Source organism: Zingiber officinale, chromosome 6B, assembly GCF_018446385.1.
Source record: "Zingiber officinale cultivar Zhangliang chromosome 6B, Zo_v1.1, whole genome shotgun sequence".
In the NCBI taxonomy this organism is placed as follows: Eukaryota; Viridiplantae; Streptophyta; class Magnoliopsida; order Zingiberales; family Zingiberaceae; genus Zingiber; species Zingiber officinale.
In genome coordinates this window covers 23,580,576-23,593,827 of record NC_055996.1, presented here as the reverse complement: position 1 = coordinate 23,593,827, position 13,252 = coordinate 23,580,576, and positions in this window count along the sequence as shown.

Below are 13,252 nucleotides of genomic sequence, written 5' to 3'. Positions count from 1 at the left end.
TTCACGACCACCATTCTATGAAGGCAGCAATTTTGCTTATTGGAAGAGCCGCATGGAACACTATCTCATGACCGAAATTGATATGTGGTTCTCAATCACGGAAGGATTCATGGCGCCAACTGAAAATGGAAAAATGCTTGAGTCATCCAAGTGGACTGTTGAACAAAAAATGAAGGCTCAAGCAAATGCAAAGGCGATTGTGACTCTTCAATGTGGATTAAGCTCGGAACAACTCAACAAAGTTGGAGCCTTTAAGAGTGCCAAGGATTTGTGAGATAAGCTTATTGAACTAAATGAAGGCACCAAGGATTCAAGAATTGCAAAGAGGGATTTGTTGATAAATCAACTTCAAAACTTCACCATGAAGGATGGAGAAACGGTAAGCTCACTACATGGGAGATTCAAGGAACTCCTAAATGGTCTTCATTCAGTTGGAGAGAGTGTGGAGAACCGAGATCTCATAAGGTATGCTTTAAAATCTTTCCCAAGAAATTCTTTATGGTCATCCATGGTGGATGCTTATAAGGTTTCAAGGGATTTGTCAATAGTGAAATTGGATGAATTATTTTGTGAACTTGAATTGCATGAGCAAGCTAACACAAGCCATAAGGAGAAAGGTATAGCATTGGTTGCAGGTGAAAAGAGCAAAAAGAAGCACAAGGAAAAGAAAAAGGAGAAGAAGGAGTCATCTTCAGAATCCGAACAAGATAGTGATAGTGATAGTGATGAAGAGCTATCATCAAGTGAAATGGCAAACTTCGTTCGAAGAATGATGAGACATTCAAGGAAGTTTGACAAAAAGGATGTTAAGAAAATCTTCAATGATGAGAAAAGAAAAGGTAAATCTCTTGTGGATTCTAAGAATAAAACTGATGTAATTTGCTATGAATGTAAGAAAAAGGGGCACTACAAAACGGAGTGTCCAAAGTTGAAGAAGCAAGAGGAAAAGATCAAGAAAAAGAAGAAGGCGTTGAAAGCCACATGGGATGACTCATCATCAAGCTCATCAGAAGAAGATGAAAGGAAGAGCTCAAAGCACATGGCTCTCATGGCCTTAAGTCATGTAGAAGATAGTGAAGATGAAGATAGTCATGAAGAAGATGTGGAGTCTTCAAGTGAGTCATCTTCTAGTGATGATGAGGTAATTTCTCCCAAGCTTGATAAGATGTATGCCACCATTGCATGCTTAACCAATGCACTAGCTAAATCAAAAGGGAATGTCAAAAGATTGCAAAATGAATTGAAATCACTCAAAAATGAAATTGTGTCATATGAAAGTTGCATGCTTCATGAAAATGACAAAAATGATGTTGATGATCTTGAAAAAGAAAATGTATCATTGAAATCACAAGTTGATGATCTTAGATGTGCTCTAGTAAAATTTACTTCAAGCTCAAAATACTTAGACATGATTCTAGGAGCTCAAAGAGGCGTGTACAATAAAGCGGGACTAGGTTTCAAATCTCAAGATAAGGAAGTTAAATTCATGTCCCTAATTAGTAGAAACCATGCTTCAAGGGTTAAGGTTGTTCAAGCTTGGGTACCCAAGCAATTTGTTATTGATGCTACCGGACCCAAAGTGTGGGTACCAAAACATTTGGTTCATCGTGTTTAAACAGGCATGCGCAAAGGGGGAGCATCCAACAACATGGTTCGTAGATAGTGGATGCTCTAAGCATATGACGGGAGACTCATCAAAATTTTCATCATTTAGACACAAAAGTAAAGGTATCGTTTCTTTTGGTAATAGTGGTGAGCTAAAAGTTATAGGAATTGGAGATATTAGAATTTCCGAGAAATTTGTAATAAAAAATGTGTTACTAGTAAAAGGCATGGCTTTTAATCTTTTGAGTGTTAGTCAACTATGTGACTCGGGGTATAGAGTTGAGTTCAACTCATCTCAATGCCTAGTCAAACATAGTGAACTAAACACCAATGTTCTCATAGGCCATAGAAAAGAAAATATTTATCAAGTTGAACTATTTGGTGCTACTAATGTGTTTGCTAAGTGTCTCATGTCCAAAGAAGAGGAGACGTGGCTTTGGCACCGGAGACTCGCTCACACCAACATGAAGAATATCAAAAATCTTTCAAAGAAGGAGTTGGTGCACGGATTGCCAAAGTTGAAGTTTCAAAAAGACAAAATATGTGATGCATGTCAAATGGGTAAGCAAACCAAAGCTACTCATAAAGGTAAAAATGTTGTAAGTACTTCAAATGCTTTAGAGCTCATTCACATGGATTTATTTGATAGTAGCAAATATAGTTCTTTAAACGGTAGTAGATATTGCTTTGTAATTGTGGATGATTACACTAGATATACATGGGTGTTTTTCTTGAAACATAAGGATCAAACTCTAGATACCTTGATTGCTTTTTGTAATAGAGTAGAAAATGAAAAGGCTCATAAGATAAACAAAATAAGAAGTGATCATGGAGGTGAGTTTGAAAATGATAGATTCACAAGTTTTTGTATGGAAAAAGGCTACAAACATGAGTTTTCAACCCCTAGAACACCTCAACAAAATGGAGTTGTTGAGAGGAAAAATAGGGTGTTACAAGAGGCCGCTAGGAGCATGTTAAATGAATATTCACTACATAGTTTCCTATGGGCCGAAGCAATCAATACGACTTGTTATGTCCAAAATCGAACTTTAATACATAGGTTTCTAGGAAAAACACCTCATGAATTGTGGTTTGGTAAACAACCTACAATTAAGCATCTTAGAGTATTTGGGTGTAAGGTCTATATTCTAAACACCAAGGATCACTTGGGAAAGTTTTCCGCTAAGGTGGATGAGGGGATTCTTGTAGGATACTCAAGTCATAGCAAGGCATACCGAATTTACAACAAAAGATCAAAACTAGTTGAAGAATCACTAAATGTTGTATTTGAAGAAAATCCCTCTTTAAACGCTATAAGAACAAACAATGAAGAATTACAATTTGAGTTAGAGAAACTAACACTAAATGAGGTAAATCATCAAGGAGAAGAAAATTAAGAAAGTGATGGTGAGAAAAATGAACCTTTGCCACTTGAACCCGAAATTATAACAAATCAAGACTCAAGACCTATTAGGACTCATGTAAATCATCCCTTAGATCAAGTAGTAGGAGACATTACTCAAGGAGTGAGAACTCGATCTTACTTTAGAAATGAAGGAAGTCAAGTTGCCCTAATATCTCAAATAGAACCAAAAATCATTGATGATGCCTTGTTTGATCCGGATTGGATTTTAGCAATGCAAGATGAATTATCTCAATTTGAGAGAAGTCAAGTTTGGGATTTAGTTCCTAGGCCTAACAACAAATCAATTATTGATACAAAATGGGTTTTTAGGAACAAACTTGATGATAAAGGGATAGTGGTGAGAAACAAAGCTAGATTTGTCGCTAGGGGTTTCAATCAAGTAGAAGGGTTGGACTATGATGAAACTTATGCACCTGTAGCAAGATTGGAGTCAATTAGAATGATGTTGGCCTTTGCCGCCCACAAGGGCTTCAAATTGTACCAAATGGATGTAAAATCAGCATTTTTAAATGGTGTAATAAAGGAAGAAGTATATGTTGAGCAACCACCGGGATTTGAAAATTTGGAGTGTCCAACCCATGTATATAAACTTAAAAAGGCCTTATATGGACTAAAACAAGCTCCTCGGGCTTGGTATGAACGATTGTCAACATTTCTAGTATCAAAAGGGTTTCATAGAGGCAAAATTGATCCTACTTTATTCTTGAAAAATAATGGTAATGATTTGTTTGTGGCCCAAGTATATGTAGATGACATTATTTGTGGTTCCACAAATAAAGATTTTTTAAATGAATTCATTAATCACATGGAGAGTGAATTCGAAATGAGTTTGGTTGGTGAGTTGACATTTTTCCTAGGATTACAAATTAAGCAAACAAAAGAGGGCATTTACATTCATCAATCCAAAGAAATTCAAAGAGCTATTGAAGAAATTTGGAATGGAAAATGCAAAGGAAATATCTACCCTCATGGCCACAAATACTAAATTGGATAAAGACATTGAGGGGAAAGAAGTTGACTCCAAAGTGTATCGTAGTGCTATAGGAAGTCTTCTCTATCTCACGGCTAGTAGACCGGATATACTTTTCGCCGTAGGTATATGTGCTAGGTATCAATCTTGTGCCAAGGAGTCACATTTGAGTGCCGTTAAGCGAATTCTTCGTTATCTCAAGGGGACTCAAAATGTTGGTCTTTGGTATCCTAGAACCGAAACTTTTGACCTAGTGGGCTATACCGATTCCGATTATGCCGGATGCAAGTTGGATCGCAAAAGCACTAGTGGTAGTTGTCAATTTCTAGGGTCCTCTTTAGTAAGTTGGTCAAGTAGAAAACAACATTGTGTAGCTCTCTCCACAACCGAAGCGGAATATATTGCCATGGGAGAGTGTGTATCGCAATTATTGTGGATGACTCATACTCTAGAAGACTATAAACTTACCTATAACAATGTTCAAGTACTTTGTGATAATGTGAGTACAATCAATTTAACAAAAAATCCCGTTCATCATTCAAGAACGAAACACATAGAGGTTAAGCATCATTTTATCCGTGATCATGTAACTCGAGGTGATATCATTTTAAATTATGTTGGATCAAAATCTAACTTAGCCGATATCTTTACCAAACCTCTTCCCGAAGTTGAATTTAGCTTTCTTAGAAGAGAATTGGGAATGTGTTGTATTGATTAAATCAAATCCTCCATGGTCACTTTATAGGTAGAGCCTTTGGGTTCTTCACCTTAATTTTTGCCTCTCACAAACACATAGGGTTATCTTCTTTGTGTGATTTAGATGAGGGTGAGAGGTTAGGAACATTTATCTTGGTCATAATGCTTGTTATGATGCATTAAGTTGGCCAAGAAAAATGATTTTCACATGAAACATTCATTTGTCCAATCATAGGGAAAGCAAGTGTACAACTCATGTGCCCGTTGCCCTACGATTATGATTGGAAATTTCCAATTGATCATGTCACAACTCACTTCTGAAACATTGGTTGAAGTGTGTTATTGGATGGGGATTATTATGAAAAAGATAGATACAAACTTCCTCATATCTTTGAAGTTTTCAATAATTTGTGGTTTTGTGTAAGTTTTCACTAAGACGAGTTTATTTTTATTAAAATTTATTTTTCCTTGATAATATGGGACACATATAGTGTCTATGCAAAATTTCGTGATTTTGGAGTAGTGTACAATTAGTTGTGCTTTTCCAAATCTTGGTTCCGAAAGTTTTCGGACATGCAGAACTATCAGGCTTCCCAATCGATTGGTCAATCGATTGGGAAGCTCGCACTTCACCACAAAAGGCACTGAATCAATCAATGGATCGATTCGGAGTACCTCGATCGATCAATGGATCGATTGAGACGCCTTTCCGGTTTTCACAGAAGGCATCTGAATCGATCAATGGATCGATTCAGAACCTCAATCGATCGATGGATCGATTGAGACGCCTTTCCGGTTTTCCACAGAGGCTTCGTGAATCGATCGACTGATCGATTCACTTGTGAATCGATCGACCGATCGATTCAATTACTCTCAATCGATCGGTCGATCGATCGAAGCCCTAAAACCCGTCTTAAACCCGTGGATCCGAATCGATCCCTTACTTTTCCTTTCTCTTTCTCTCTCTCGACGCGGCTTTTGCCCTAGGCGATTTCCCAGGCGACGGTTCTTCCTGTCTCGATCGTCACTCCGGCGTGCTTCTCCGGCGAAGAGGAGCTCTCCCACTTCTCTTCCAGTTCTCTCTCGACACACTGGACAGCTCCTTTCCTCTTCTCCGCGTCCTCACACAAAATGCGGACTCAAAACCCTAAACCTAGGTAAAACTCGTTGCTCTACTCCTTGTTGTTCCTTTTTGCTCCTATTCTTGACCTAATCTGTATTTTTGTGTGTCTTTGTGCATTATCCCTCATGCATTGCACTTATTGCATTACCCTTGAATCTTTGCATTCCTGTCAAACCATTCACTGTCCTTTCCTCACGCACTTTATATTCCTTCCCGTTCACTGTCAACCCTGGGCATCTCGTGCATTATGTTTTCTATCCCACAGAAAGAAACAAAAGGTCCGTGAATCGGGCGAAGGGTCGTCTGTTCCTTCCTCACGACCTCAACCTCCCACTGACCCTAGGTTTCCAAATGCTGCATTGCAACAATCTTTCACCAAAAATACCTTCAAACTTATTTCCCCTAGATCAGTGAATTTGCAATATTATAGATCTTCTTGTTTTGATACCTATAATAGGTTCAAGCATTATAAACTTGACTCCTTGTTGACTTGTGAGAGGGACATCAATATAGGTCTTGTCTCCGAATTCTATAATAATTTACACACTTCAGATGGTGTAAATTATCGCACTCGTGTTGCCAAACGGAGCCTGGACTTTTCTTATGAGATTCTTCAATCTTATCTCGAATGTCTTCCCTCAAACAATGACTTTGTCTTTTATCCGAATCTTCCCGATGAGCTGCCTCCACCTTTTGAGCATATTAGCATTGCCTCCATGCATCAGTTCTTCTTTGGTCGTCCTCGTCCGGATGAGCCAGATGCTCATATCACTAAGTTTTCTTCTCTTGAGTTATCGGCTGAAAATGCCGCTTTGTTTAAAGTAATCATCAACTATCTTTTCCCCATTGCCTCTCGTGCCCTAGCCATTCTACGACCGCCTCATATGTTTGCTCTTTACGCCATTCGTCATTCCCTTGACATCAACATCACTCTGAATATCTTTCATTGCATCATCCATTTCACCCAACCCGTGCAGCAGACGATACATATGCCTTTCGGGCATCTTATCACAGATTGGCTGGCGTCCCAGAAGGTTGATGTCTCCCGGGGACGGCTGGAGCACATGACAGTGGCTTATTCTCGGATTTCTTCCCGCTCTTTCAAGAAGTCGGGTCTGATTGGTGGTCCAGCTGGCGTTCGATGGATCGATGGCCGTGCTTTTGGGGAGGGACCCCGGGCTCGCCACAGAGGGGATGCACAGGCCTTGGCTCCTGCGGAGGATGAGGCTGAGGAGGAGTTCCACGGGCCAGCTTCTCCGACTCTTGAGGAGACGGTTTCCACTCGCCTTGAGGAGCTGACCTTGGAGGTAGCCAGCCTGCGTACCACGTTGGATACTGTGGTCCAGCAGCAGACTTCGATGCAGGCGACTATGACTTCGATGCAGCGGACTCTGGATACACTGGTGGACTTAGTGGGCTCGTGGGTGACGGTTCACCCGTCTCAGTCTGGTCCATCCCCCGCCCCTGTTCCTCCTGCTGAGGATGCCCCTGATCCTGACTCTGCGGCGGTTCCTGCTCCGGCTACTACATCTGCTCCAGCTGCTGATCCTGATCCTCCTCCTCCTGGCGACGAGCTTATCGAGTTTTATGTTCCTCTATGATATGTTTTTATGTGTTGTATGGATGGTTAGTCTGGAGTCCTTTTTGTGAACTCTATTTCATTTTGAATGTATGATATATTTTTTTGCTACACTCTCCTTTTGATTCTACATTTCAGTGTTGTTATGTTCTGTTGATATATGTGTTTTAGGGGGAGCATTCCTTGGATTTATCATATTTGCCTTGTGCACTTATTGAGGGGGAGTTATTTGCTTTTGATTTTTGACAAAGGGGGAGATCTATGTTGAAGTTCATGCTTATTGCTTATGCCTATCGTAGTAAATTAAAATCAAGCTTACTGTAATTATGTAATTATTATTTCAGCAAGCTATAATCATTATTTATCATTGTATTGGAAATTAGCCTAAACTTAAATAGATTGTCAAACATCAAAAAGGGGGAGATTGTTGGTGCAATCATGCCTGGAAGTTTCAATGTGTTGACATTTATTTAAGTTTAGGTTAATACGGTGGAACCAACATGCATTGTGAGTTTGCAGGAGGAGTTTCTTGCAGGTCAGAAGACCAGATGCAAGAGAAGACCAAGAAGGTCGAGGACTGGATTCTTGGCAAAAAGAGTTCTTGCAGGTCAGAAGACCAGATGCAAGGCAAGAGAAGTCCAAGAAGGTCGGGGACCGGATTCTTGGCAAGAGAACCTCCTACAAGTCACAAGATTATGTGTGTGATAGGCTCACTGTCAGAGATCGACTGGAAAATCGATTCAGACATGGCTGTGCGGCAAATTGCCTCTGAATCGATCAGCCGATCGATTGAAGGTAAGGCAATCGATTGGCTGATCGATTGGTAAAGTTCTGCGCAGCACAGAATGCGGTACTGAATCGATCGGCCGATCGATCCGTGAACATTCTGTGCGAAGCACAGAATGCGTCTGGATCGATCAGCCGATCGATTCAAGGTATTGAATCGATCGGCCGATCGATTCACGCAGCTGCTAATTTCATAAGCAAGCGCTTGAATCGATTCAAACGCTGCCCCTATCGATCCAAGTCAAATAAGAGAATCTGCACCGTTGATCTTGACGCGATGGCTTCCAACGGATAGTTGTGAATCGATTGGAATATGACCTCAATCGATCCACGGCGACGGCGGCGTGAGAAACGGCTAGTTTTCTCAACGTATAAAGCACGGAAAGAAACGGGAAAACAACAACAACGAAACATATACTGTTCCATTGCTTTCCAAGCCTTTTGAAAGCTCTCAAGTGATAAAGATTCAAAGCAAAGGTTTCAAGCTCCTCTCTACTACGTACTGAAATCTCACCTGCAAAGAAGAAGCTGGTTAAATCTTGTAATCCTTCTCTACTTATTCTTTGTAGCGTTTGTGATATTTATTTTGAAGAAAAGGGAGAGGTGTATTTCTGTTAAGGTTTCTCCACCTTCGGTGTGATTCCGAGAAGGAGGGTTTTCGATAGTGAAAGAGTGTGAGTGGTGTGGATCCTTGGATTAGTCACCTCCTTGAGGAGGTGGATACCAAGTAAATACTGGTGTTAGCATTGCCTTCAGATTTTCGCTGTGCAAAACAAAGTTGGTCAGCAAAAGAAGTGAGCCATTCACCCCCCCTCTAGCTCAACCGATCCTAACATTATCAACCTATATTACTATGACACAGTTTCCTTCTATAATCAACACACATTATAAGTGATATCATTTCCAAACTTATCGGGCTTATTGATTTATCGAACTAAATCTCACCTATTGATAAATTAAAGAAATAAATATCAAATATATGTGCTTGTTATTATATTAGGATTAAGAGCACACACTTCCATAATAACTGAGGTCTTTGTCCCTTTATAAAGTTAGTATAAAAGAGACGACCTCTAATGGTCCTACTCAATACACTCTAAGTGTACTAGTGTAATTATATAGTTAAGATAAACTAATACCTAATTACACTACGATCTTCCAATGGTTGTTCTTTCTCATCTTGATCGTGAGTTACTGTTTATAATTTATAAGGTACTGATAACATGATCCTCTGTGTGTGACACCACACACCATGCTATCTACAATATAAATTAATTGAACAACTACATTTATCATAAATATAGATATTTGACCAATGTGATTCTTATTTCTAGATAAATGTTTATACCAAAAGTTTAGGCTTTTAGTATACATCCTAACACGACGTACCGTTGAAAGTGAGGCCGTAGGCGACGACGACACAGGTCTGGATGACGGTGTTCTCCTGCCTCATGAAGGGCGTGTGAAGTAGACCAATGTGCTCGAGCGCCTTGGTCCAAAGCTTGACGAAGAAGAAGCCTAGGAGGTCGGCGGCGACATTTAGCGAGGGGATGATCCCCGTGGTCAGATTCAGCTTCATCACGATGACGCTGAACATGACGGAGAGGAGGAAACTCACAACCAGCGCCCACGTCGTCAGCTGCTTACGCTAGGGCGGCACGCGCTGCCCCTCGAAAGTTTGCTCCACCGGTGAATCTTCTTCCGCTTCGTGCTCTGCGCCGTCCTTATCACTTTGTTGCCGCCGCCACAGGTTGCAGTCCTCGGCAGTTGATGTCTGCACCTCCACCTCGTCTGACGCCATCATACGCACCGCGAGAAGGCCGATTGCGGGGAGGGAGTGAGAATGGGGAATCGACGACCATTGATTGAAGTAGTGAGCTGCCTCCGCCTTCCTCCTATTCGATGATCGGTTGATTCGGAGGAAATCGTTAAATTTCCGGACTCCTCGACTCGGTAAACGGCTATAATTATGTGAATATGATAACTAACGAACTATCTTGATCGACAGCTTGTTTTATTTTTCAAAAATTAAAAGAAGCTTTTGTTAAAAAAAAATATATCTTATTTTTAAATTTAATGCAATAAAAATATTATATATAGGTAGTTTTATATAAAAAATTATTTATTAACTTTTTTTTTTTAAAAAAAAAAGTAAAATAGTGATAGTACCTATTTTGACGAGTTTATTTAATAACTAATAGTATTAGAATAAAGCAAATTAGAAAGTTGTTTTAATTTTTTTTTTAAATAAAGAATTTTTTTTAAAGAATAGTAGTTAAGCGGCCATATATATATATATATATATATATATATATATATTAGAAAAATATTTGCAAGATATTTTTGATAAAAATAGATGAACTATTAAATTTTAAAACTAAATGACCATAAATCATGAATGAGGGTAGATAGAGAAAATAATTAAAAATATACAAAATGATCTTACTAATGTGATGGAGTAGTAAAATACTAAAGGAACATTAAAAAAATTAAGTTTTGAATTCTAAATGAGACAATATTTTTAAAGTAAATTGTACTATGAATTTTATTAATAGATGAATTAGAAGGAAGATCATGGATTAATCAGGACACATGAATTATAAAAAAATAAAAATGAAAATGAATAACCAAAAATATTTTATTATTACATTTTAACGAATCTACATATATTTAAAAATAAAAAATTAATTATTATGATAACTACAAAACTTTGCATCACATTTATTTTATCTTAATAATGATATATTAAGAAAGATTTTTTAAGGTGAAAATAAATGTCATACCAACAACATTAAAAATCTAAGTGACTTATCGTTAATTAACAATTCTAACTGTAAATCATATTGCCATAAAAATCATAAATATTATTTAATATGAAATTTAATTAATATATTATAAAACTAAGCCCAATCCAATTGATTGTAACAAAATATAATCTTCATCCCATATAATTCTTCAAAATGATTTTTCAAAATGATTTTTCCTATAATTCCTTACTTTTATCTTAATATTTTATTATTATTATGATATTAATATATATATAAATATCTTAATTTTAAAAATTAAATTTAATTTAACCTAAAAAATCCACTAAACCCTATATTTGGGTCAACTAGATCAATCTGGATCAACCCGAATCCGACCTGACTTGACCCAACCTAAAAATTTTTAACCTGAAAATGCTCCAACCGAATTTGACCCGAACCCAAAAATACTCAATCTGAACCTGATTTTTTTTCGAATCGACTAAGATTGGATCTTCAGGTCAAATTTATTTTTGACACCCCTAATTATAACAAATATATTATACTCTAACCAACATCATTCTCCGTGGGGACCAGACCAATTCTATTCATAATTCTTATATAAACTAACTCCAATCATGTAGCATTCATAATTGATTTGTAGATTGCAAATAAGAAGCTCAATCAAACAAATTAGATCATGGATTAGCAAGTTAAATGCCCAAGCAACTCAATATATAGATAATAAATCTTTTGCCATATCACAAATAGTAGATTATATATATATATATATATATATATATATATATATATATATATATAAAATCTGGTTTAAATTATTTATTTACTTATTAAATTTAAATTTATTTACTAAAAATTTACCTTTGAGCTTATGTTTTAAACCGAGTTCAACTAATAATATTTGAGCTCAACTAATAATATTTTTATGTTTAGAAATTAAGTTGAACGTTTATCTAATATAATTTTTTTTTTAATTTTTGATTTAGTATAAATAATTTAAATTTATAAATTACAATACTTTATATGTATTTGAATAAAAAATATAAAAATTATAATTAAATTTTAGATAAATTAATAAATAAATTTATATATAAATTATCCATAAACTTTATCATAAATGTTAAAAAACAAATCTCACTAACCTTTAAATTTATTTATTAAATATAATTTCTTTACTATTGAACAAATATAAATGAACTTTTATATATATATATATATATATATATATATAAAATTTATCCAAGTAGTATATTGGAAATTATCAATCCAAATATGTTTATTCTGCACAAGCACAGTTTGAATAGGAGTCTCATGCAACACTACGTTTCTAATATTAAACGCGAGAATTCGATTCACCCACTGAAAAAAAATGGGTGGAATAAACATTATTTATAACCAAAATATTTGCAAAACAATAATGTAAATTGTTGGAAACTAAACGAGAGAAAAGAAGCAAGCTTTCCTGACTCAAGCTGAAACAGAAGTCTCCGTTGAGGGGAAAATCTTTCCCAGCAATGCGTTTGAAAGGATTCTCTTCGGATCCAACTCCCTGCGTGCTTTGTTATACATGTCGATTGGAAAATGCTTCCGCAATCTTGCTTGAAGTTCTGCAAACTCTTCCTTGTTCTTGGGATTTGGGAACCTGCAGAAAGGGTTCCTCAGCTATTGAAGTTTTCTACAGATGGAACAAAGTTTACATTCTCTCTTAGTATAAATTACTAAGACCAGAAAAAAGGCCTAGGGCTGAGAGTAGGAGTTCAAACACAAGGATTGTAGTGACACGGTCATCTTTCTCTCTTATATCTATTATATAAGCCATTATACCAAAGCTGACCATAACGATGCCATTGATTTACAATCATAATGAACGTTGTTAGTTAGTGCCATGGTTTGTGATATCACATTATCCTCATAAATTACTTGAAACTACTCGGCACAAGTGTCAATGAGTATCGTGCAATACTAACATTCACACAATGTATTTTTTATATCTTTTATTATGTAATATAATAATAAAAATTACATTCCATATCAGAGCTAGAAATATATAAAAATATTCACTTATTATACTTCTTTTTCATCTCCTTCCTTTTCATCCAATTGTCCACCGGCATCATAAATTGGAATATCAATATGATATCAAAATAGAATCATTCTCGTAAAATATCGTAACAAATAATAATAAAATAATAAAATTTATTTAACAAATAATTTTAACAGAATTTTTAAATTTTTTAGAAATTTTCTGAATATTTTCAAAGTTCATATGAGATAATTTTTATGAAGATAAATTAATAGACAT